This window comes from Watersipora subatra, chromosome 7 (assembly GCF_963576615.1).
Source record: "Watersipora subatra chromosome 7, tzWatSuba1.1, whole genome shotgun sequence".
NCBI classification, from domain to species: Eukaryota; Metazoa; Bryozoa; class Gymnolaemata; order Cheilostomatida; family Watersiporidae; genus Watersipora; species Watersipora subatra.
In genome coordinates this window covers 16,004,362-16,028,050 of record NC_088714.1, presented here as the reverse complement: position 1 = coordinate 16,028,050, position 23,689 = coordinate 16,004,362, and the positions used below count along the sequence as shown (strand labels likewise).

At 34.9% G+C, this 23,689-nt stretch overlaps 2 long non-coding RNA genes and 1 pseudogene across 2 annotated transcripts; 2 read left to right on the top strand and 1 right to left on the bottom strand.

Moving 5' to 3' along the window:
- Positions 1–1,847: 1,847 nt before the first annotated feature.
- LOC137401065 (uncharacterized) lies at positions 1,848–5,306 on the top strand. Its single transcript, XR_010979284.1, has 3 exons — positions 1,848–2,019; positions 3,741–3,839; positions 4,881–5,306. It is a non-coding gene; the product is annotated as an uncharacterized lncRNA (long non-coding RNA).
- A 1,772-nt stretch (positions 5,307–7,078) lies between these two features.
- On the bottom strand, positions 7,079–8,323 carry LOC137400245 (uncharacterized). Its single transcript, XR_010979240.1, has 2 exons — positions 8,194–8,323; positions 7,079–7,604 (listed from the first exon to the last, which is right to left on the bottom strand). It is a non-coding gene; the product is annotated as an uncharacterized lncRNA (long non-coding RNA).
- A 4,140-nt stretch (positions 8,324–12,463) lies between these two features.
- Positions 12,464–19,539, top strand: LOC137400256 (uncharacterized; annotated as a pseudogene).
- Positions 19,540–23,689: the final 4,150 nt, after the last annotated feature.

Genomic DNA, 23,689 nt, shown 5'->3' with positions numbered 1-23,689 from the left:
TGCATGTGCTCCGTGCTTATGCTAGGTAGCTAAAATATCTTGCTTCAAATACTCACCTGGTTACAGAGATCCAGCGTTTAAATGTTCATTTGCTGGCTATCTGATTCGGATAGCTAGCAAAGGAATTCTAGACAACATCAGGCTTAATGCTATCATTTTATAAAACACAATAAAAATTTCTCTCCAACAGCTTTATTGGCTCTAATTATAATTCATAGCTGTTTCAATAATGATTGAAGTTTTTATGCGCGATAAATTTCTTCTGTTGCATATGTTTTTTTGCCCTAGCAGGCATTATTCAGTAAAAATAAAGTTAACATTTATCTACTGGAAGGGTTCTTTAATAAAGAATAGGCGTGTTCACTGACGGTGAAAGACAAGCAACTTCAAACGGAGTCACTAGATAAGAACAAGAACAAGGATAAAGAAACCTATCTATTGACCAGTCACTGCAACAAGATGGTAATGTTAGCAAGTCTCTACCTGTTCCTGTCTGCTGGGTTCCATTCTTTTCCTGTTGATAAAACAAATCTAGTCCAGCAAAAACCAGAAATTCTTTCAACAGTGTAATTGAATCTATAGAATAGAAAGAAGATAGAATTCTTCTATAGAAGAATCGCTCTATAAAACAAATGGCAAATATAACAATTTCTGCAAGCCATAACCATAGACAGTCTTGGTCCCTGCATCTGACTACAATAAAGAAAAAAGAGAGAGGGAGAGAGAGAGAAAAAGAGAGGGAGACAGAATATTTAATGGTTGACTCACAACAAAATTTACATTACAGTTATTTGGTATCAAAAGATTCACCGTGTCTCATTCTGCTGTGTTGTAGGTGCAAAATATGTGGAAATGTGATTTCAAGCTTTTAAAAGCTCAAAAACGCCGCCTTCGCGAAAATGCTGTAGGTTGGAATCCCTTTATGTCGATATTGTTTTGTTACGTGATGTTGTTTTGACACGTGATGTTATCACGTGAAATGAAAGGCCAATAAAAGGCTCAATATAAAAGTCTCGTAACTCAAGTTTATGACAAACACTACGGGTTCTACCGGAAAGCCCTTATCAAATATAGATGCTCGCTACTTTACAGTTTCATTTAAGCTTAGTCTAATCATCTATTCGTAATCTGATCATGTGACCCATACTTGCTGCCAAATGGCCCGAACAATTTCTGCAGCATTTTTCGACTATCACAGATTCCCAACAGGCTCTTCATTTTATCAGAGGATGATATGTACTCCTTTGAGCTAAGGTTGAAAAGTTAAACTGATTTAATGCCAGGTTTTGAGATATCAGTGCTCAAAGTGACACTATTACAATGATGATGAAATAGACGCGTAACGACGATGGACATGGTTTTATTGAATGCGTGAAACATATTTGTAAAAATATTTCGACTATAGAGGTTGCGTGAAGGTGTAAACAGAAACCCATCGTGTTCTACTACATCCCATTTGAACTGTTTTGGAGAAGGATTCCAACCTACAGCGTTTTTGTGATGGCTGCGATTAACTGCTCATTTTTGAGCTTTTAAGAGCTTGTAATCACATTTCCACATATTTGGCACTTACAACACAGCAAAGTAAGACATGATGAACCTTGTGATACCAAATAACTGTAATGTAAATTTTGTTGCGAGTCAACCTTTAAGAGCATTCTAAAGAGAGTGAGTCACCAATCCTATGACGTCCATTGACAAGTACCAGAAGTGAATAAGCAAGAAGCAATCAATAAATGTGCAGTGACTCCTTCAACTTCAGTTATGCGCATCTACAAAAGCTGATAAAACAGCAGCAGGAGCCTCATTTCTTGTCACTCAATGAATAAAGCAAGTAGCCTTTTGTAAGCAAGCACGGAGGCAACAATGCATCGGTTTGGAAGTATATTTCTCTGTTTAACTCTAGTGGTAGGTGGTATCTACTGTATGTCTGTGGGAATGCCAAGCCCATATTTTGCTGCAGGTAATGGGCTTTTGAGACCTGATCCGCACTTCTGTGATGTTAACTATGGAGCAAGGGTAAGCAACTTTTGTGGCTTGAGTTACTTTGAACAATATGCTATAAATGTGCTGGAAATATAACCTGTGATCTACAGCCGTGGGTAAAAAGCAATCATTTAAAGTTTTGTATGCCATTTTCAGTTTGTATGCCATAATTTTTCAGAATAGGTAGGAATCTTCAGATTGCATGCTATGTACAATTTTTTCAACTTAGTTGGCCTAAGGCTATTGGGAAAGCCAACAATAATTTTAGGTTCTTTTGCTAAACCAAATTCTAACACTGGCTTGTTCTGCTGTGAAGTACCTTGCAGGACATTTGAGGAAGATCACATTTTAAAAGATTAGAGTTAATATGCATCTGGTTTGAACAAACACAAGAGTGAGTTATAATTTATTTGAAAAGAAATACAGTAATTTTTATTAGGAAGAAAGAAATTAATAGAATTCTCAAAAACATGTTCCTTGTAACCGTGTTAATAAACAACTTGTTGGGAATCTAAAGCTAACCTTGCTGCTTCATCTTACTGCTGTAAATCACATCGAAAGTATTTAAGTAAAATGATTGTAATAAAACTATAAGGCCTATTGAAATAATTAATGCTGTGTCATGTCGATGACACTCCATGCAGTATACACACTGCTGAGGAATTTCCATGACAAAAAAGCAGACAAGAATAGTGGGGAAGTTAACTCTGTGAATTTGCTCAGTTGGTTTTCATGGAATTTGCTGCAATATGGTTTTCATCTATTTGAACAGTTTTCACGGTATATCACAGTTTTGTTTTACACAAAAATGTTTTTTGTTTTTAATTTTTAACTGAAATACTCAGTAATATTAATTGAGGTAAACTAAAAATATATGTATACCTACCAGAGGCATTAGTCATAATAACATTGTGCTATTAGTTGGCAAACCTTCAATACCTTCTCTGCTTCTTTGGGTTTTCTGTACTATTTTATTTGTCAAACATTCCCAAATTATTATTTGGTAATTTAGAATTTGGCTTATGTGTTAGATTCTGTTTGGTATGCAAAATGATTTGATTGTGTCAAATTCAATTAATAAATCTGATTTTGAATTATAAATTCATTTGGACATAGCTCTGGCAAGATTTAAGCCGGCTGAACGGATATCAAAATGGTAAATAGAGGGTAAGCCAAGAATCAAATAAAATCATGAAGGTGAATATATGAAGATAAGTAATTTGGTATAGATAAGAAATCTCCAGATTAATAATCTGTCTCAAGATCTTTAATATCTATATCTGATCAGGTAGGGCTAATTAAGTATAACTTCCTATAGGTATGCTTAATTCTTTTCATGAGCTTGCTACACCATCAGTCCATGCTGATGAGACTTGGCCTACTGTTTCTGTAAAACAAATATCAGAATGGTGGAACTCAGTTTATTTTAGTGCTGTATTGTATATTGCGAGTTTAAAATGTATACTCGTACTGTAATCACCCAAGTATAATGCTCCCTTTTTCATTCCAAATCCCAAACTTTTTAATACTGAGAAGAGTATTATGCTGGAGGAAGCATTTCACTTGGATGATTGTGACAGTAACTAAAAGTTTTAAAGTTAATGTTAGTTTTTTAAATTCGCACCCTCAGTAGTAGCTTATTAGACACTGAGGCTATTTCAAAAAAGGTTAGATTCCAAAAGAGTTAAGATTTGTTGCAAGAATTGTGTGAAATTCTTTTGCATTATTTTATTTGGTTCCACTTGCATTTTCAGTGTTTAACACACAGTGATTGCTGTCAGGGAAACTGTGTTGATGCGCGTTGCAGCCCGTTCGGCCCAAAATATAGTCCGTGTAGGCCAGAAGGGTCTGGGGTAAGTTTTACTTTAATATTCAGCCACATCAGATCTAACAACTTTAATGTATTGTACAGTACTTTCCCTCCTTGGTTAGATGTTTTTACACAAAGGTTTTTGAAAAAAAAGCAAATAATTTTTTGGAGGTTCAAAATGTTTTTATAATACATTTTTGAAAGTCTTTGGGCTGCAAGCAGAAAATAAATTAGTAAAAGCCAAATTTAGTAAAATAATTTAATTCTCATAAACCTGCTGCCCAAGCAAGTACGGTATATTACAAACAATATCAAAAGTTATAGTAAGCATCAGAATGCCATTGAGCAGGATTTAGTTAAACCATTTTATAAGAGTTCAAAATAAAAACACCTGTAATGAAAAAAATCAGGAAGAACAGCAAGTTTTGATAATTTGAAGTCTAAAATATGAAGCTCTCTCGTTATCTTTCTAAGAAGAATACTTGTACTTGCTCAAGGTCACTGCTATCTTGCAGTGCATAACAAACATAGAAAATGCTGATCTCAAATAATAACTCAAACAAATCTTTAAAGAAAGATTTAACAAACAATCAGCTATAAAACAACCAGAGAGCTGAAACAACAGAAGCCATTCAAACTTTAATTATGATATTTTTTTGAGTCATGCTCGTAATATCTTTAATAAATTGGTCTAATCAGTCACAGAATCAAATGCCAGTTGCTACTATTATTTATTTATTTATTACTTTATTCACAATAACATTTCAAACCTAAATTTTTTCCAAGTTATGCTATACCAGAATAATTGAACAAAAAGGAGAACAGTTAGCCAATAAATTAAACAAATGGTCTGACATGTGATGACCACATTGATGGTTGACATATGGTGCTGCTAAACCAAGAGCCACATTTATATGTTCTACTTTACCATCGAAATACATGATACTATTGCTATACATTTATTACATGTATGTTAAAACACCGTGTTATTACTCTATATTACATGTACAGTAATTTTGATATATTTCTAACCAAAAATCCGGTGTAAATTGACATGCAATTGCTTTATCGATGTCTACTGCAGTGTCGCAGGCACAGAGACTGCTGTGATATTGGAAGAGAAGCTGGATACTGCAGTCAAATAGACAACATCTGTACTGTCAGGGCTGATGACGGAGAGCGGCTGCTTGAGATGCTTGAAATGGAATACTAGTTACTTCATGGCAAAAATTAATAGATTGTTTGATTTTTATTGTATGCGCTAGTAATGAGCTTTACATATAGTATTATATTTAACTCGCATCTTTGTATGCGCACGTAATGTCAGTGTCTATCGGATCTAGTTGTCATAGTTAAAGATTATATGATACCACACTTGACCGTTGTTTGCTATATACGGCCAGTAAACAGTCAGGAGATTAATAAATTCATAATCAATAACTAACCATACTATTCAGAATTAATCAGCTATTATAGCAGTAATAATCATTGTTACAGGAAGTGACTTAGTACCACAAGTTATTGACTCTGCAGGGCAGGATTACACCACTTATATTCCCTTTGAGCAATGGTAAGACAAGCGCTAACTTTTTACACAAGTAAATGATAGTCAGCTTTAGTCTTTGTCTCCCAGTCATGGTTTATATAAATTGTCGGACATGGAATACAAGATTTACATTTTGTGGATGAGTTTGCAAGAAGTTGTCTGTACACGTTGGCAAACCTGGAATCACACTCATTTTTGTATACTTCCTAGTCAAGGTTGGCATCAGCGTGCAGTCATTCAAAGTTGCATACTTAGGAACAGCTCATTACCAATATGAGCTGCCTAATTTTTTTTATCTAGTATAGCTCAGGGTCAAAGTGAGCTAAGATATACGCTATTCCTTGCATACAGAGAGAGAACAGCAATGGTAGAAAGCTTTTCTGCCTTTATTAATGCACCAAAAAGATGATCCTGCTAGTATTCAACTCAAGTATCACAAAACAAGCCAGACATATTTTAAATGCTTAGTTAGATACTGTCTACCACTACACTACGTAACGCACTCCGCAGTTACTGCTCATTAATTGCAGTTGATATTAATCAGTGCTGAAACTATGGTGAACTGAGGCTTTTTGGTTGCTTAATTCTTTACCGGTTACCGGGTGAGCTATTTCTATAATTATCACCTTCTTGGTAATTATAAGACAACCCTTGTAATTATTTTAACCAAAACTAAATAACATTATTCCAGTCACTGACAACTTGGTGACTTTTCATGAAGTTTTAAATAAACAAACACAAATGGGAACCCCAAATTAACATAATTTTGCACTGTGCAAATTATCATTGGTATGCATGCACACACGTGTATCTCAAGATAATAAAAATAATTACAGATATCTATTTTCCCTTCAAAATTGCCAATTTACTTGATCTTTTCTTTTAAACCGTTACATACATAGCAGTGTATCATCATTAAAACCATAATTTCTATTATTTGACCAATATCGCAAACACAACTGGCTGCAGACAAGTACTTCGGTCTTCAAAAAATGACTTGTCCAGCACAGTGTAAATCTTCAGGGGTTTGCCTACACACATCTACCTTTTGTTTTGACACAGGTCATGGTCACCTGTAGGCCAAATATTGTGTTTTCCTTACAGAGTTTAGAAGGTAAAACAGACCATGCATCTACTTTACAAATTGTGCATGCATCAAATAAAATCTAGTTCATATGCTATGACTTATGAATCAGTTATAGAGAAATTAAATGTAGCTTATAATTACCACATTTGGTTTACCATGGCCTTTTACCTAAAGACCGCATTCAAAACTGACTCGCTTGCCTTTTTCTTTCGTCGCTAAAAAACATGTTCTTGTAGCTGAATAAATTTTAGCAGCAACATTTTCTATGAGCTTCTGATCAACCATAAACTAGTATAGAGTTGGTTCCTGAACCTAGTCATTAATCTAATGTAGGTTGGTATGATAATAGCTTGCTTATTGCCAAATTGATCTATCAAGTTTCTTTGTTTTTGGTGTCACGGAAAAATAAAAAGTCTGTCCTGAAAGGACAGATTTTTATTTTTAATGTAAATTTACGTTGCGCTGGACAAGAGATTATTCAAAATCACATAAGTCCTGAAAGGAATTATAGAGCTGCTATTATTGAAAACCTGTAATATATTGAGATGCTAAAGATGAGACAGAAAGTAACAAGTGCTTACTGTGTTTAGCTATGTTATCTTCAATATTGGAAAAAACCTGTTTTGAAAAAAGTGATATTTATGTGAAAAGATCTGCCAATATATTTAAAATAGTACAAAACACAGGCAAAAAGCTACACAAACTAAATTGTTTTATACAAGCCGACAGAGAAAGTTGAAAATGCGTTTTCAAGTTCATGACTTTAATGAGTGAAGACTCTGAGCCGGCATATGCGCAGATTAGCCACTTTTCTTATGCACAGAACAAATGCACGAATCATCTGTCAATCAAAAACATTGATGAGACAACTCTCAATTGAATCATTTTATAAGAGAGATCATAATAAAAAATCCGGATGCTATATTGATATGTAGTACATGGAGGCCTTCATTCATCAACTGATATTTATAACAACAGATTAGAGAGCAAGATTCGTGCCTATATGCTTTTAATAAAACAGAAAGTCATTAGCAAATATAACATGTGAAAAACAAGAATTTCTCGCAGATTTTCTCTCAGCCAAAGCCCTTCTCCATTTCTCAATGAGAAGTTGTTAGTTCTTCCTTGGCCTGCGCTTGTCTTTGAATGTCATTTGCTACACCCTCACGCAGACGCTGAAAATAGCAGTGCAGCAAATTAGTAAATTACGTGTTTATAGCAATAGTAATCAAAAGATAACAGGTGATGACAACTCTAACACAATAATTATTCTTTAATCAATTTACGCTGGTGCTAGTCCCATGCTAGTAATCTCATAGTGAGCATGATTACTTTGTAAGGTTAATATCTCTATGGATATGATAATACGCTCTATAAACAGGTTTTACAACTCACTCCAGCAACCGCTAGCAGCTCCAAATTTCTTACAGCAAATGAGCCATGAAAGATGCTATATAGCGGTATGTGTGGCATTCTACTATGTAGCACAGGCTTTATTCCCAGCTAAGCAGCTAGCAAAAAAGCTGAGACCTTCATATTTAAAAGAAGATAACTTCTTGTAGTTGATGGTAACTAATTGGAAAGCTGAGTCAACCATCTAACTCGCTGACTTTCATGCACTCAAGAAACCCCATAGGAGCCCTAACTCGCAGCATTGCATGGAACACAGTCTAGATATTGTGTCACCCTTAGCAGCTGATTTTGAATGTAAGTTAGACTGTGCGATTATCAATTTATCACCAACCAGAAACTAGTTCATCTTACCTTCCGCTCTGAATGTTGGTTGTAGTGTACAAGAGTTACCACGGAAATTGCATAAACAATGGAGGCTCCAAAAGCAATCTTTGCTCCTGTTGACATTACTGTAATGAAGGAAACATAACCCTAGATCTCAGCCTACAACGTAACTATAATTATCCATAGCTTACAAAAGGAAAGCTTTCCACGAATATGCTGAATATACACTGTGATGAAACATGGCAACTCCAGTGAAGAGCAATCTAGAACGCATCACGTTCATGAGACAAACTATGCATACTAGCTATTGACCCAAACTCTTTGGCGAGTAAATCATGCAAATCTGGTAAAGGTTTTCTATCAAAATACAGAATAAAGTATTTTGATAGAAAGTAAAGCATAATCATGTAAGAATGTAAGATTAGCGTATCGTACTTAAACATATTTATAGCCTATCGTCTTTGTATTTTATTGAGCGCAAAACTTTGCTAGCTTGTTATTGGTGATTTTGCTGATGTATAGCTTATAATTGGACAATAGACTCATGTGTCGCCGGCAATAAAGCTAACAACTCTTTAGCGAGCCGGATTTCTGCAGTTTCAACATAGCTCGCGAAAGTTGACGCAATAATAAAAAATATTATCTTTTATTTCACAACGCTAATATTTTATAAACTTGCCGGCTTTACTTATAATTATGGTTTTGTGATAATAATTTTTAAATTGCATTAATTAAATTTTGAATACATGTTAGCACTGCAGTTTTGTTATTTAGTTTAGGCGTATCTACTTAGGCCTATACATCCGCAGAATTATACCATTGAAGCATATGAAATGTAGTGGCATATTATTATGAAATATTGTTATGTTTACGCAGTGTTCTTATAAAATTTAAATATTTTGAGTACTTTGTATGTGCAATAGTAAAAACAGTCTAAAACAACTGCTACAACTACCATACTTTGAGAGCAAAAACAGATCTTCGTTGAGATAAGTGTTTTATGCGTTGTTGTATAAATTACAAATGCTGCCGCTCTTTAGATAGATATATAAAAACATTAAATATTTATTAAGAAAAACGTTTTTTACTTTTTTTGTGGTGAAAATAAAACTGGCTTCAGTAATCTTTTTAAATTTACACAAATTAACAAGACACCACTGCATTCCCAAATGTAACTGACTAGTTGAGACCATGGCTTCTAGTCTAATAATAATTAACTGGTATTCTGATCAATGATGGCTAGTTTGCTCTTAAGCGAGTAGTGTCTTGCCCTTTCATTTAGTTCGTTGATGCTTTGCGAATTACTGGCTGGTTACATCTAAGGCAAACCAGAAACTTTAGAGTCAAATGATTAATGTGTGTGTAATTGAAATGAGATTTCACTCACATCAATGCTATATTAACAATGATTTCTATAGAGTTACTCATTTGTTTTTTATCCAGTAGCCCATCAACTGACAATTGGGGAATATACACAAACTAATAGCCTAGACAATTACAGCAGATGTAGTATTATGGAGATATTGTGAACTTTAATTAACAACTGAGGCTAATGGCACTTTTATTTTACAAGTTGAAGTACTGCTTTGTTAAAACTGTATATCTTGCTGTAATTTACTCTACATCTTTAAAAATAAACTAGGCCTACTTGAAATCCATCATGTGATAGTTTTGCATTTCTTGTTTTCTTATTTCTTTTGATATTATATTTAAGCGAATTTTTTTACCGGTCGAACACAGAATTAAATATGGCTTCTGAAAGTTATATTTTTATGTAGGAACTGAAGCATCATCTGTCAACATGAATTAGCAGTCGTTCAACTCCCACATGTTGGTTAAATTGATTCAATTGATTGATTGATTCAATTGACCCAAAATTGATTAAATAAGTCGAAGTTTGTTTGAATACTTCGACTGTGCTAGCTGGCATTGTATAATGTGTGCCATAGGCTCTACAGCTCACTATTCTTTGTCAAGCTGCACCACTTTGTCTAAATGTAATGAAACTAACAACTCTTTTGTTTTAAGAACTTTTACCACTACCTAGTTATTCAAAGACATATGCAGACACAAAAAATAACATTTCATCTCTCAGGAAGGACTTTTGTTAAGCTGGATAGCTTAGAAGAAAGCGCACTTGACCAATTGCGCAACATCATCAGTTTGGGACCAGTTTCCAAAAACTACAAAACGAAGAATTTGCATACGTCAAAAGTGTGAAATAAATCTTTAACAACACCATTCGTTGTTTGTTTTGGCACAAAGCAATGCTTAAGATTGTTAGTTAAAAGTCATGATCATAATTATTTCTCTTTATTCCAATGTCTTGTTCATGTGTTAGAAAAAAAAACAAATAAGCAAGCTGAACTTTAAAATCCTGTAGGTATTACTATCTCTACAGATCTCCTAATTCACCTTAACTTTGATTTCATTTGATATTCACAGGAAGACCTTGCTGCAACGTGTTCACTAACATATATTTATTTGGTAGTATGTAATCTGTGGACTGTGAAATCATGTTGAAAAGGTGACAATTCACAAACTTCTGTATCTCTTTGCCTCGGTGATCATGTTTAGGTAGTCAGTAAGCAATTTAAGGTCATGGTTTTTAGGGACAATACTATGAGCTAACGGAAAGAAGATTCGGTGTACAGCGATGCGTTCAACAATTTTTATCATTCCTTTAAATGGTCAAGAAGCCGAAAAATTTTATGTTCAAACTGCCAGATGTTGAAATGTTGCACGTGGAATGAATTCTTCAAGTTGTAGGCATGCACATATATATTGTCAATAAAAAGTCTGCAATGCCGAATATAAGTTATTTATCAGTTTCATTTTAAGCACAGGATTATTATAGCTTTAGCAGTTTAGTCATTACATACAAATTTTAGCCAACTGAAGTGCACTTACAAAACTACTTCTATTTTCTGTCGCCATTTATTTTCCAACCTAATAATTTGGTATACAGTTATAAATTTATAGAACTGTGCTTGCAATATCGATGATCCTTCAAACGAAACCAACCTTGTTGCAATGTGAAGTTATTTATAACTCAGACTATTCTTTATCTATATTAATAAATCCTACTTTGTCATTTTCTGTCTGTTAGTCTCCCTAAATGCTATACATTTCCATATTTTTGGCTGATTTCACCTAAATTTCACCTAAAATGCTCCATGTCTTTTGCCAGGTCATTAGAAATATTTGGTTTCAAAACTCTGTCTGGTTTCTGAAAACCAGCCGCTTAAGCACCGACCTGCGAGCTATCATTTAAATTAAAAATAATTGCGAGCATCGCAAGCTTACTGCTAGACATTCCTTAAAGGTTGACTTGCAACAAAATTCACATTACAGTTATTTGGTAACAAAAGATTCACCATGTCTTACTCTGTTGTGTTGTAGGTGCCAATTGTGTGGAAATGTGATTACAAGCTCTTAAAAGCTCAAAAACGAAAAGCCGCCGTAGATTGGAATCTCTTCATTTCGATCATCTTGTCACGTATGTTCTCACGTGAATTGAAAGGCTAATACAAAGCTCAATATAATACTTATCGTAGTACTAGTTTATGACAAACACTTCGGGTTTTATCGAAGACCCCGTATCAAACATAGATGCTCGCTACTTTACAGTTTTTTTTCGGCCTGGTCTAATTGGCAAGTCGTCATCTGATCATGTAACTCAATACTTCGCAAATAATTTCTGCAGCACTTTTCAATTATCACAAGTGACCAACAGGCTTGTCATGATTATCAGACAATGATATGTACTCCTTCAAACTAAGGCTAAAAAAATAAACAAGTTTTTACGATAAGTTATAAGATATCAGTGCTAAAAGTGAGCATTACGATGACGATAAAATAGATGCGTAAGAACAATAGACATAGTTTTATTGAATGCGTGAAGTATATTCGGGAAAATATTTCGACGAATAAGGTTGCATGAAAGTGTAAACAGAAACCCTCCCTCACAACTACATCGCATTTGAGCCGTTTTGGAAAGAGAATCCAAACTACGGCGTTCTCGTGTGGCTGCGATTTTCTGTTTGCTTTTGAGCTTTTAAGAGCTTGTAATCACCTTTCCACATATTTTGCACCTACAACACAACAGAGTAAGACATGGTGAATCTTTTCATATCAAATAACGGTAATGTGAATTTTGTTGCAAGTTAACCTTTAAAATTTTAGGCTTCTACCCTGAATGCTTTTTTGTTGCTTTTGGGCCGACAGTTTTAGTTTGCTATGAACATTTATTACCACTGACAAACACTGCAAAACTGCTGTAATGAGAGCTTTTAATTGCAGCCATGCTTCCAGTTATTTGGGCAGCAGCGGTAGAAGCTGGACCTATTGTACTTCTCCCTTTCTCTATCACCGTTGGGTTTATTGGCTATAAGATCGAGGGCTACATCAGGAGGGATCATAAAGACAAGCAAAGCAACAGTATTATTGTAAGTGATTTCTGTTTTAGCCAATAAATTTCTGATGCTTTATTCGCGACTCGTGTGGAGAATCACTCAGAGGTATGGTGTTAAATTGCTTCTTCCTCTAACAATACCCATCGGCTATATCGGGTATAAGCTGGAAGATATCTACAGGAAGGGAGAGGAGCCAGACACTCGCAGTATCAATGTGAGTAGGCATTAACAGCCAATGCCACTCGTTACCTGAATAAGTTTTGTATTAAACCACACACAAAATTTTTGGTTTTTTGCCGGGCGTATATTGTAGGAGCAAGCATTCCGCTTCACCTATGGTTTTTCCCAATTTATAAGCGACAGATGGCTGCAAAGCAAGACAAAATGCATCACAAACAGTTTTTCTCTGCTGACTGTTAGGCAATTCAGAATAAAATTGTTTTCTGCGATTTTTTGACTTGTGAAAACCTCAGCATTAAAAAAATGTGTTCAGACAGTTTTGACATGATCGCCTGTGAAAAATTTATATTATTGTGCAAAGATGCCTATGCAATGGCTGGTAATTCATGCTGGCTTCAGTTGCAGCATTTGAGTTATGTTAGTGGCCAATGGATTAAATCGGCTTTTTTATATAAGAAAATATGAAAGCTTTGCTGCATTCTCATATTACCATGATGGAAGAAATGATGAAGGTTTGAGAGTTTTATTTGTTTTAATCAGCATAAGTGATGATTGTTAAAAAACATCGAGAAATAATCACTGTATCTGATATTATATATATTAATATATAATATTAATATTTAATATCATGTTATATATATGATATGAAAACCAATCAATATATATAATAAGATATTATATTTTAATATAATATATATTAATATATAATATCAGATAAGGTTATTATACAGAAATATTATCTGATATTGTATATAGTTTCAAATATATTAGGTATATCTGATATATATTATATATATATATATCTGATATTACATATTAATATGTAATATCAGAATATATATCAGAATATATTATATATATTACATAATAATATCTACTATATAAACGGCAATCGTTGTCTGTCTGATTGATTGATTGTCCGCCTTATAGAGTACCGTAATTTTCCGACTATTACCCACTACTAGGTATCTTGGGCGCGTTAACGGGAATCTCCGGTTAGTACACGCCTCTATTATACATAACCTAATCATCATCGTTTTTACACGGAAACGTCATATCTGGTTAGCGAGCCTCTTTACGGCGCCCAACGACATTGGTTCGTTTGAAACAGCAAAATTGCTGTCGTGTTAGAAAGCGCCGTCCTGAGTTCGGCGGTCTATACAGCTATACATATGTACTAATCATTAAATAAATTAAATTAATGAATAGTAATTTACATGCGATTAATATTTACTGCCAACGTGTACCGAGAAGGTCACGCGAACGTTGGTTTCTTGCGGCCACTGGAAAACGCAGTTCTCACCTATTACATTTCTACATAAAAAAGGTAAGTATTCCTTAATCAATGTTGTATTTTCTACGAATTGCCACACTTCCACTACATAAACCTTTCACTTGCGTCCGTGTACAAATTTAGCTATCGGCCTACTGCCAGCCATTTTGCCGATATTGCTTAATATGTATACGATATTTCAAACTCTATCTATAACGTTTGTTTTGGTTATATATTTCATTTTGCCAACATGTTAACAAGCACTGCTATACAAAAAATTCGTTGTATCTATACTTTGTGCATTTTAATTATCTGTCATTTGTCATCAACATAGGTAGTGATTTGTTTTTTAACTCGGACGCATTTAATGAACTCGCACAAAAAATCTTCGTTTTCAAGTTGGAAACTCTCAAACGAAAATTTAAAATTAAATTTTAGGCTAATTTTATAGAGAAATCTTTGGACAACACTGTCACTACTATAAAAGTCTTAAAGACCGTTGTTTATATTATCAACGAATAATAAAATTCAGTTACTAGCAATTGCTGGTAAAATTGCAAAATGTGTCTACGGCGGTCGACCATAGAAAACGCATAAATGAGTCTACATCAGTGAAAGGGTTGAAAACGTTGGATTTGCCAGTTTGTGATAGTAAACATGTTCACTTCCTTCTGAGTTACTTTTATTTTTTTCCAGCTACGAGTACTACAGCTGCTACGGAAGTTGCACGAGTACTGCTACTGCGTTTTACTTACTAAATTTCTACATCGAAAAGGTTAGTATTGTTGTATGTTATTGCTATTTACTGTGTTATTGCTATTTTGATTATATGTGTAATCACACAAATCTGAATCGGCTATGTTATGAACATAAGTAATTGTTTTCTAACTCGGTGGCATTTTCAAAACTTACACAAAAATGGTTGTTTTTAACCACTTCGGGTACAATTGCATAATCCAATTTTGCCTTCAGGTACAATTAAATCATGATACTCTACAGATTATGACATGGGTCAACAAAAGTCATTTTAACCGTAGAAGCACTCACATTTTTACGTAGAACACCTATACTTTTTGGAAAGCAGAGAAAATTCTGTATCTGATCGTATTATCTTTATTTCAAAAATTAAAAATGATAAATATTGAAAGTAGCATGAAATAGCGGTTTTGTTAAAATTGGTGTTTTACGAACATTTTTGACTAATAAGGGTAGCATGAAAATGTATAAAAGTAAGTATAATAACAAACAATTAAAACATTATACTGTGTATACGATGCAATCTACAGTCTCCTCCATAGCTGTTAACTTATCTTTGTTACCACTTTACTGGAAGTCTGCCATTTCTATCGCTGAATAGAAGTCTATACACATCAACTACTAGCCACTACGCGTTGTTACTAACTAATCGAGATGTTGAACTTTGAACGCAAATTACTCGAAATTCTTTCATTTGATCATAGCTGTTTGACCAGTCCGATGTCTGCAAACATGTCTGAAGGCCATGCTTAGCTTTGTAGATAGAGTGTAACTGTAAGCAGGCTCTAAATATAGATGGATGAGTAATGCAACTACGCAAAGCCTAAAAACTAGCTGATGAACTTGAGAAGAATATACTCGAAGCCGCTATAGCGGCGCATGCACCCTAAGTGGTAAAGTTGGAAATTCTCAAACAAAGATTTAAAATTAAGTTTTAGGCTAATTTTATAGAGAAGTCTTTGGACAACACTGTCACTCCATACAAGTCTTAAAGATCGTTGGTTATGTTATCAGCGAATAATAAAATTCAGTTACTAGCGATCGCTGGGAAAGTCGCAAAAATGTGTCTACGGCGGTCGACCATAGAAAACGCATGAGTGAGTCTACTTCAGTGAAAGGGTTGAAAACTTTGGATTTGCCACTGTTTGTGATAATAAACATGTTCATTTCCTTCCGCAGCTGAGTTACTTTTACTTTTTTTCCAGCTACGAGCACTACAGAACTACAGCTACTACAGAACTTGCATGGGCACTCCGAGCCTGGCGATAGGCGACGGTGAGAAGAAAGCGAGCAGCGTATATTACAAAAAAGCACACCAGCTCATTCAATTTTAGAAATGCTTGAAGCAGTACAATGCCTTTCAAAAAGCCTACTGCCCAAACGCAAGAACAGATTGATTCCCGTAGAGAAAGAGATCGAATTCGCAAGGCAGCAGCAAGACGAGCAGAAACTGCAGAGCAAACGCAGCTACGCCCACAACGAAACGGAACTGCTACTGCAGCTGCTAGAAGAGCAGAAACCGCCGAACAAACACGGGTACATCAAGAGCGGGCCAGAATAGATGCTGCAGCCGCTAGAAGTGCAGAGACTACTAAACCGACCCCAGCAGTAACTCAAACGGCTCAGAGCAGCCGCTACATCGGCCAGACGTGCAGAAACCTCCGAGCGGATGCAGCGGCGACAAGAACATGATGCACTAGCTACAACAGCTGCTCGGCGAGCTGAATTTTCAGAGCGGATGAAACGGCGACAACAGCGAGATGCACTCACTACAGCAGCTGCTACCAGGCGCCGTTTATGGACAGAAAACTTCGTACTTGACTACAGTCCTGCAACACAGTATAGGGTTGAATTTTTTTATGGGACGAATGTCCAAAAATGCTCCAAATGTAATGCCTTACGTTGGAAAGGCGAGAGGCCATATATGTAGTTTATATAGTAGATTTTATTGATAATAAATTTTATCAACAACCGCATTACTGCTGCACAGTTGGTATATACAATGTCAAAACACAGGCTATAGACGAAGAACTGGTGAGTCATGATTAGTGTTTCAAGCATGCAGAAGTCTCAATTCAATAAATGCTGGCAATAGCTAAGCAGTGCAATAGCAAAATATTTTCTAGAATTTCTTAAAATATGTAAAACTTCTCAATACTGCCAGTTTGAAGAATGTCAGTTTGCCTAGCAATGTCAATTTCATTATCAGTTGTGTACAAAATTAGGACAACTCCGATTTGAGTGGTTCGAGACTGATGCATTGTAGACTAGCTGTAAAACACATTGCATATTTCTATTGGTCTCTCCAACATTATTGACATGTACAACTGCATATGTGTATGCAGTCAGATCAGCACAAAAATTTCAGTAGATTGCATATTTGGAGTTGTTTTACGGTATGAAAGACAACTCTCAATAAAACTATTGATTTACGTAAATCTGTTCCCAAACACGAGTAATGCAGCTAGTACAGTATATATGAATATATATATTAATATGTAATACATATTGCATTATATTGCATACATATTAATATATGATATTATATTATACATTATTTGATTATACGTAATATCATATATTAATATGAGATTACATATTAATGTGTAATATATAATATCAGATAATAATCAGATATCAGATATTGTTATATAATAATATTCTCTGATATTATATATAATATCAGGTATATTGTTTATATCAGATATATAATATATACTGTTATATAATGTGTGTATATATTATAATAATTATTATATAACAATATTAGATAATATCAGATATAATATATATAAGGATATATATGATATTATATTATATATATATCACTAACTATATATATGGTTGTTGATTATTAGCCTGTCAATAAAATAATCATTATTGAGCAGCCTTTGTTGTGGCGACATCGTCTTAGAGCGCAAACATTTAAACTAGTTTCAAATTTAATTGATCAAAACATGATCATATACTTACCTTTGTACTGGTTTGTAATTAATTTCAAAGCGAATCTTGTACCAATTTGATAACGAAAAACAGTACAGTAGACGCCTCTACAACGTAAATAATTTGTTCTGAAAACGTTCACATTATAGAGATTGTACGTTATTCAAAGCATGAAATGCTTGTAAATAGCCTGATCCGTTCTGATATCTTTCCAGACGCTTTCATGTTTTTAGACAAAAACTGAGCTAATTTATTTAATGGCTATAAAGTAACTGGGGTATTATTGGTATTGACAACCTTTTCCTTTTTTATCAATTTTACTCGGTTTAGTATCCACGGCTTCGGTAATTTTATGTTGCGTTTAGAAAAAATTCTTCAGCGTCGATTTAAATCATTTTTTCTTCACAGTAAGATCTGTGTTGCAAGAAAAAGAATAAAAACATTGTGTATTTTTATAACAAAGTAAAAAAATCTTTATTGTAATGCGGACAATGTCTATTTGTCTGCCTGAAGCCAGGATTGGAGGTTAGCATAAAACTCATGACATCTGTAGACTGTAGACCTTTGTAGACTGTCAATATAAGGTCTGCGCCAGTGCAATGTATCTGATACCTGAATCGACCGCCTTGTGCTATCTCTGAATAATTCTGCAGATAATTATTCTCTGTGCTTTATCGATACACTTGATGACCTCTTACAGCACAATACAAACCAATACATGTATAATGCATGTGGAAAAATAATGTATACACCAGATGCCCCTATACGTCATTCTCTAGAACTGAACTTGGAGAACTTGCGCCGACTTGATGCTTTACGATGTATGGAATTCTTTACGTAATACGAAGCAAAAACTTTACATAAATTATTTACGTTTAGTGGAATTTATGTGAAAGGAGGTTCATATTATAGCAGCGCCTGTACCTATGTACATGCCATTACACGTACACTGCTTTTAATTGTAAGGATTTGATACGTCTCCTTATTATTTAAGCTTTTCAGAAATAGTATATGAATCATCAATGAAAGCCTTTCAAATTTTGTAATGAGCATGGTTCATGATGCCGAATGCATCATTTTGTTTTCAGTTGTTTTAAGTTAGCTGCCTTCAATTCTGTCCTGTATAAAACCTAGTTTTTGAAAAGTACCCTATGCAAGCTTAACTATAGTTTATGGAACTACCTGTCAAAACACAGAATGGCTGACCTATTAGTTTTGCCTCCTTTGGCAGGCGAGTCGAGAGGACAGATGCGTAGCAGACATTCTCGAGGACCCAACAAATGTTCCAAGCCTCAAGAGCAAAGTAGACGTTCCTAAAACTAGCCTGCTTACAAATGATCCTTCTAAGCTTGAAAAATATAAAGCCTAAAGAGACATGTCTAATTATATTATATTAACTGGAGTATATGAAAGCAATTAATAGGATTCCCTCCAGAAATCTTCAATGGTGAGTATTATGTTTTTTTATTTATGCTCAATCAACATAGATGCGCGTCTGCTAGTGACTCTATATGGGAGTTGTCCACTCCTGACAATAATAGTTTGACTTTTATGAGCATTGGTAACTTATAGTGTTTTATCTATCAAGGAGGTTTAGTATTGAGAGAAGAACTTAAACAGTCAACATGATGACAATTATTTTCATAAAGCTGTTTAAGATTGTTATTTAAAGTTCAGAAACTCTCTCTGGTTGTCATTCTATGTTGAAATAAATTATTTTATGGTGCCCAATTGACGATTATTATATTACAAGTTTCTATATTTAGATAGATTTTTATTCAGAGTGTAACATTTAATACAAAATATTAATCCCACATAATAAATGCAGCTTTTTGGCATTCTAGATACCAGTACTTGGAAGTTATCTACTTTTAAGGATGCAGTTTATGTCCTTAGTAATACTAACCTCATCGGTTGGTTGTGAATGCACAGCATTTGTTGGCCAGGATTGTGACACTACAAAAAATCATAATGGCACATTGATAAGTACTCACTAATGCCAGATGTAAAATGCATTACAGCTGCAGTAATTGTTGCCTGGTAATCTATCTACATAGTTGCATTAGCAGTGCAGTAGTAAGCATGTCACAGCCATGCAGTGTATTTGCATTGTACATTTTTTGCCACTGCATAGTACGCAGTATAAACGCACTACAATTATTTGCTAATGCGCAGTAGGTGCCATTGGTGCAATGATAGTATTACCTACTCCGCAGTGTGCAGTACTGGATGCCATGGAGTGTTGCTAGAATGCATTTCGCAGTGCCAAGTTATACAGGAAATTTTGCATTACACTGCGCATGTGTGCACCGCTTATTTCTCGGAAAAATATTCGCAGAATGAAGTGTCAGTGGACTTCGATGCAACCACAACATAATTGTAAGATGTTGATATTGCTCAAACTTGAGTATGGCTGTGCAGAAAAATGGAGGACTTAGTCAGCATGTTGTTTATGGTTGAAATAGGAATCTGCTACGGTTTTAACGTATAATGTTAATGGGTTAGCATATAATGTTAATGTGTTAAGCTATAATGTTAATGGGTTAGCGTAAAATGCTAATGGGTTAACATATATTGTTAATGGGTTAGCGTATAATGTTAATGGGTTAGCGTATAATGTTAATGGGTTAACATATAATGTTAATGGGTCAATCTATAATGTTAATGGGTTAGCGTAAAATGCTAATGGGTTAACGTATATTGTTAATGGGTTAGCGTATAATGTTAATGGGTTAGCTTATAATGTTAATGGGTCAACGTATAATGTTAATGGATTAGCGCATAATGTTAATGAGTTAACGTATAATGTTAATGGATTAGCGCATAATGTTAATGAGTTAACGTATAACGTTAATGGGCTAAGGTATAGCGTTAATAGGTTAATGTATAATGTTAATGGTAATACTATACAAAAACTCCAATTTCATCGGAAAGGAGGTAATGCCTGAGAGCTCATGAGATTGCTACACACAGCATCCAACAATTTTGTACATTGATGTACAGATGCTTGAAAAGCCAGCAGTGTCAGTTGATTCAGAGTATCAACTCCATACTAATGCGCAGCTGCAGTACACACAATTTCATGTTCTGAAGAATTCGCCGTATTCATGAATTGCCGGATTTCAGGTTATGCGTTGTCGAAATAAATGCCCAGTAGCTCCCAGGGAGCAAGTGGCAGTAGTAGTGCAGTTGCAATAAATGTCTACTGCGCATTAGAAAGGTGCAATGCACTGCGAAATGCAATGCAAAGGCTTTTCCCGCTTGATCTTAATCTCACGATTTTCTTGATCACATTAAAATGCATTGACTAGAATAAATATTCATTGCGTGTCTGGTACTCTTGGGGCAGACATTTGTCAGCTACTAAATGGATGCTACTAAAAACAAAGTAAAATATTAATGTATCGGGAGTTGAGTGCACATTCTATCTCAAAGTGTTCTATTGGTCAGTGGAAGCTTACTGACCAGTCTATGTGAGCTTTACGGTGGGTTGCGGTCAGAAAACCAACGATTGGTGCTGAATTCTCATAGTCTCTGTACCATCGGGTAGATAACAGGGTACTGGTGTCTGTAAAGGTTTGTAAAATATTTCTGTCTTTCTTCTACAATTATATATCTGGGCAATATGTTGATAATCTATATTAATAATAATACCTCCCACCTTGTTATTGTATTTTTCTGTCTGCTAATCTGTGTAAACACTATGCGTTTCTATATTTGTTCTATAATTTGTCCAAATTTCACATGCATAATCTCTGCAGCTTCTTTCAGATTACTCAAAATGTTTGGCTTTAAAATTCTATCTGGATTTGAGAACCGGCCTGTTAAACACCCCTGCAGGCTATTTCATTGAAAATGAAAAAAATTCCGGTTCAATACGGACTTACTGCAAGTTACTAATTATAGTTGGGTGAATGTTTTTCATCCATATAAATTTTAGCTGCTGAAGGTTGCATATTGTCTGAGCATATTACAGTACACTTGGAAATTAGTAATTTTCTTCGCTTGGAAATTGGTAATTGTCTTTTTTGTGGTTGTGGCTGCATATTTCAATATTAAAGTGGCTATGTTCACAGATAGTTTTTTGTTGTGTTACATTAGACGCTGTTCAAGCTGGTTAGTTAGCCCTGTCAAGAATATAAATGATGAGATGATGCCCTAGGCTGTGTTTTAGAGGTGCATATAGGTATCGATAAGGCATTGTATTTGTGAGCGTCGAAAGGTAGAAGGCAATCAACATATTTATCTGTTATAATAGATATTTTGGTGACTTTAGCAGCAGTTGCTAATTGGATAAGGAATAGATAATTCCAATGATAGATACTATCTACTGGTGTCTCTAGGCATGTCAGCTTCATTCGCTGCCGCAATTATACTCATATGAAACATAACTCCAGCAAATATCCTGATCACATACGAGGTTTCGTACACGTTGATTACACGTTGCTAAGCTCCGCCTCAGCCTTGTAATGTCTGCCAATATCCTGATCAATACAATTTGTTTTGGCAGCAAGAGATTATCTGGTTGAGTAATTGTTCACATACGCATAAATCTACCGCCGCTAATCATCGATTCGTGTAATTTCTATGACTGTGAATTTTGTTCCATTGTCTGCCTTTCACGCCTGTCAATTACTCATTACCTTTTTGACAATTTTCTAGCTAAAAGGGTTGTACTCAAAGAGGTGTGAGCCTGAATATAACTTGCTAGATATTGTTTTTACCCATCGGATAATAGGCAAGAACTGAAGGGTGTTTTGAAAGTTAAATGCACATAGACCGATTGAAATGTGAATTAGTATATTCCATCTGACTCAAAAGATCAAGAGACTGTTGAACAAGCTAGTAAGTACATTTTACTTATCCGGAGCTCGTATACTATGTGTGAGGTTGGTGGCCCTTTTGGAGTGTTTTCAAATTTACGAGATTTAACCTTTTTCTCTAGATTTTCAATAAAACATGTTATTGACAACATATGTTTTTGTCTCATGGTCTAAACGCCATTAACCGTTGTAGATAAAGCTAATATCTATCTATGTAATAGTTTCTTGCTAGCGTCAATAGCGATGAGTTATGATTGACATAATTAAGAGTTGTTGATATTCATAGAGTAAATCACTTATAATCATCATAAAAACTAGCGGCTAAATATTTAGTAGACCAGAACTAATCTTAGTGACATCCATCATTTTGTAGCAGCTTACAGTTCAGGGCTGCATCGAATAACATATTGGTAAAACTGTTGCTGTCAGTTAAACTTGATGTCGCATCACCTTCAAATAATAACTCTCTTTAAGTTGGAGATCTAGAGACTAGTCCTGCACCCTGTCAACACCCGTGCAATCATTGCGAGATATCAGAGCACTTATCTCACAGCTTTATAGTCTTCAACAACAACTTTATCAAGTGCTAACATGTTGTTTATACTTATGTTATTGTAAATATACTAATTGGATTCTTGAAGCACTGCATTAGACTTCTAGTATCTCCTTCGTGTGTTTAGAGTTTCTATACATACTCCTCGAGCTCCCCCAATAAAATGGCAACACAATTGAGGGATGTGAGATCGTGACTATTTCAATTAGTATTTGATTGCGTAGCGCAAACATAGCCTACGACACACAATCCTGTTTCACATTCAGCGTGATTCTTATGAATTTAAAGCAAATTCAATACCTTTCAACAGAAAGCCGATATTATTTTCATTTATATGCAATTCTCAAATGCTGCCGACCGGAGTCTTTTGTTCGTTCAGTGTTACAGACCTTTTCAAACTATATATCTTTTAGCTATTTATACGGCTGATTTTATCGCTGCTGCTCGCTGGTTGCCAGCTGGGGAAAGCTTGCTATTCTTAAGAAAGGTAAATTCATATAACTGTTTGCTTCCTGCTCTAGTGATAGGGTCTGTCTCCATTTACATCTATGTACTGCTCAAAGTCTCTGCAATGATCCGT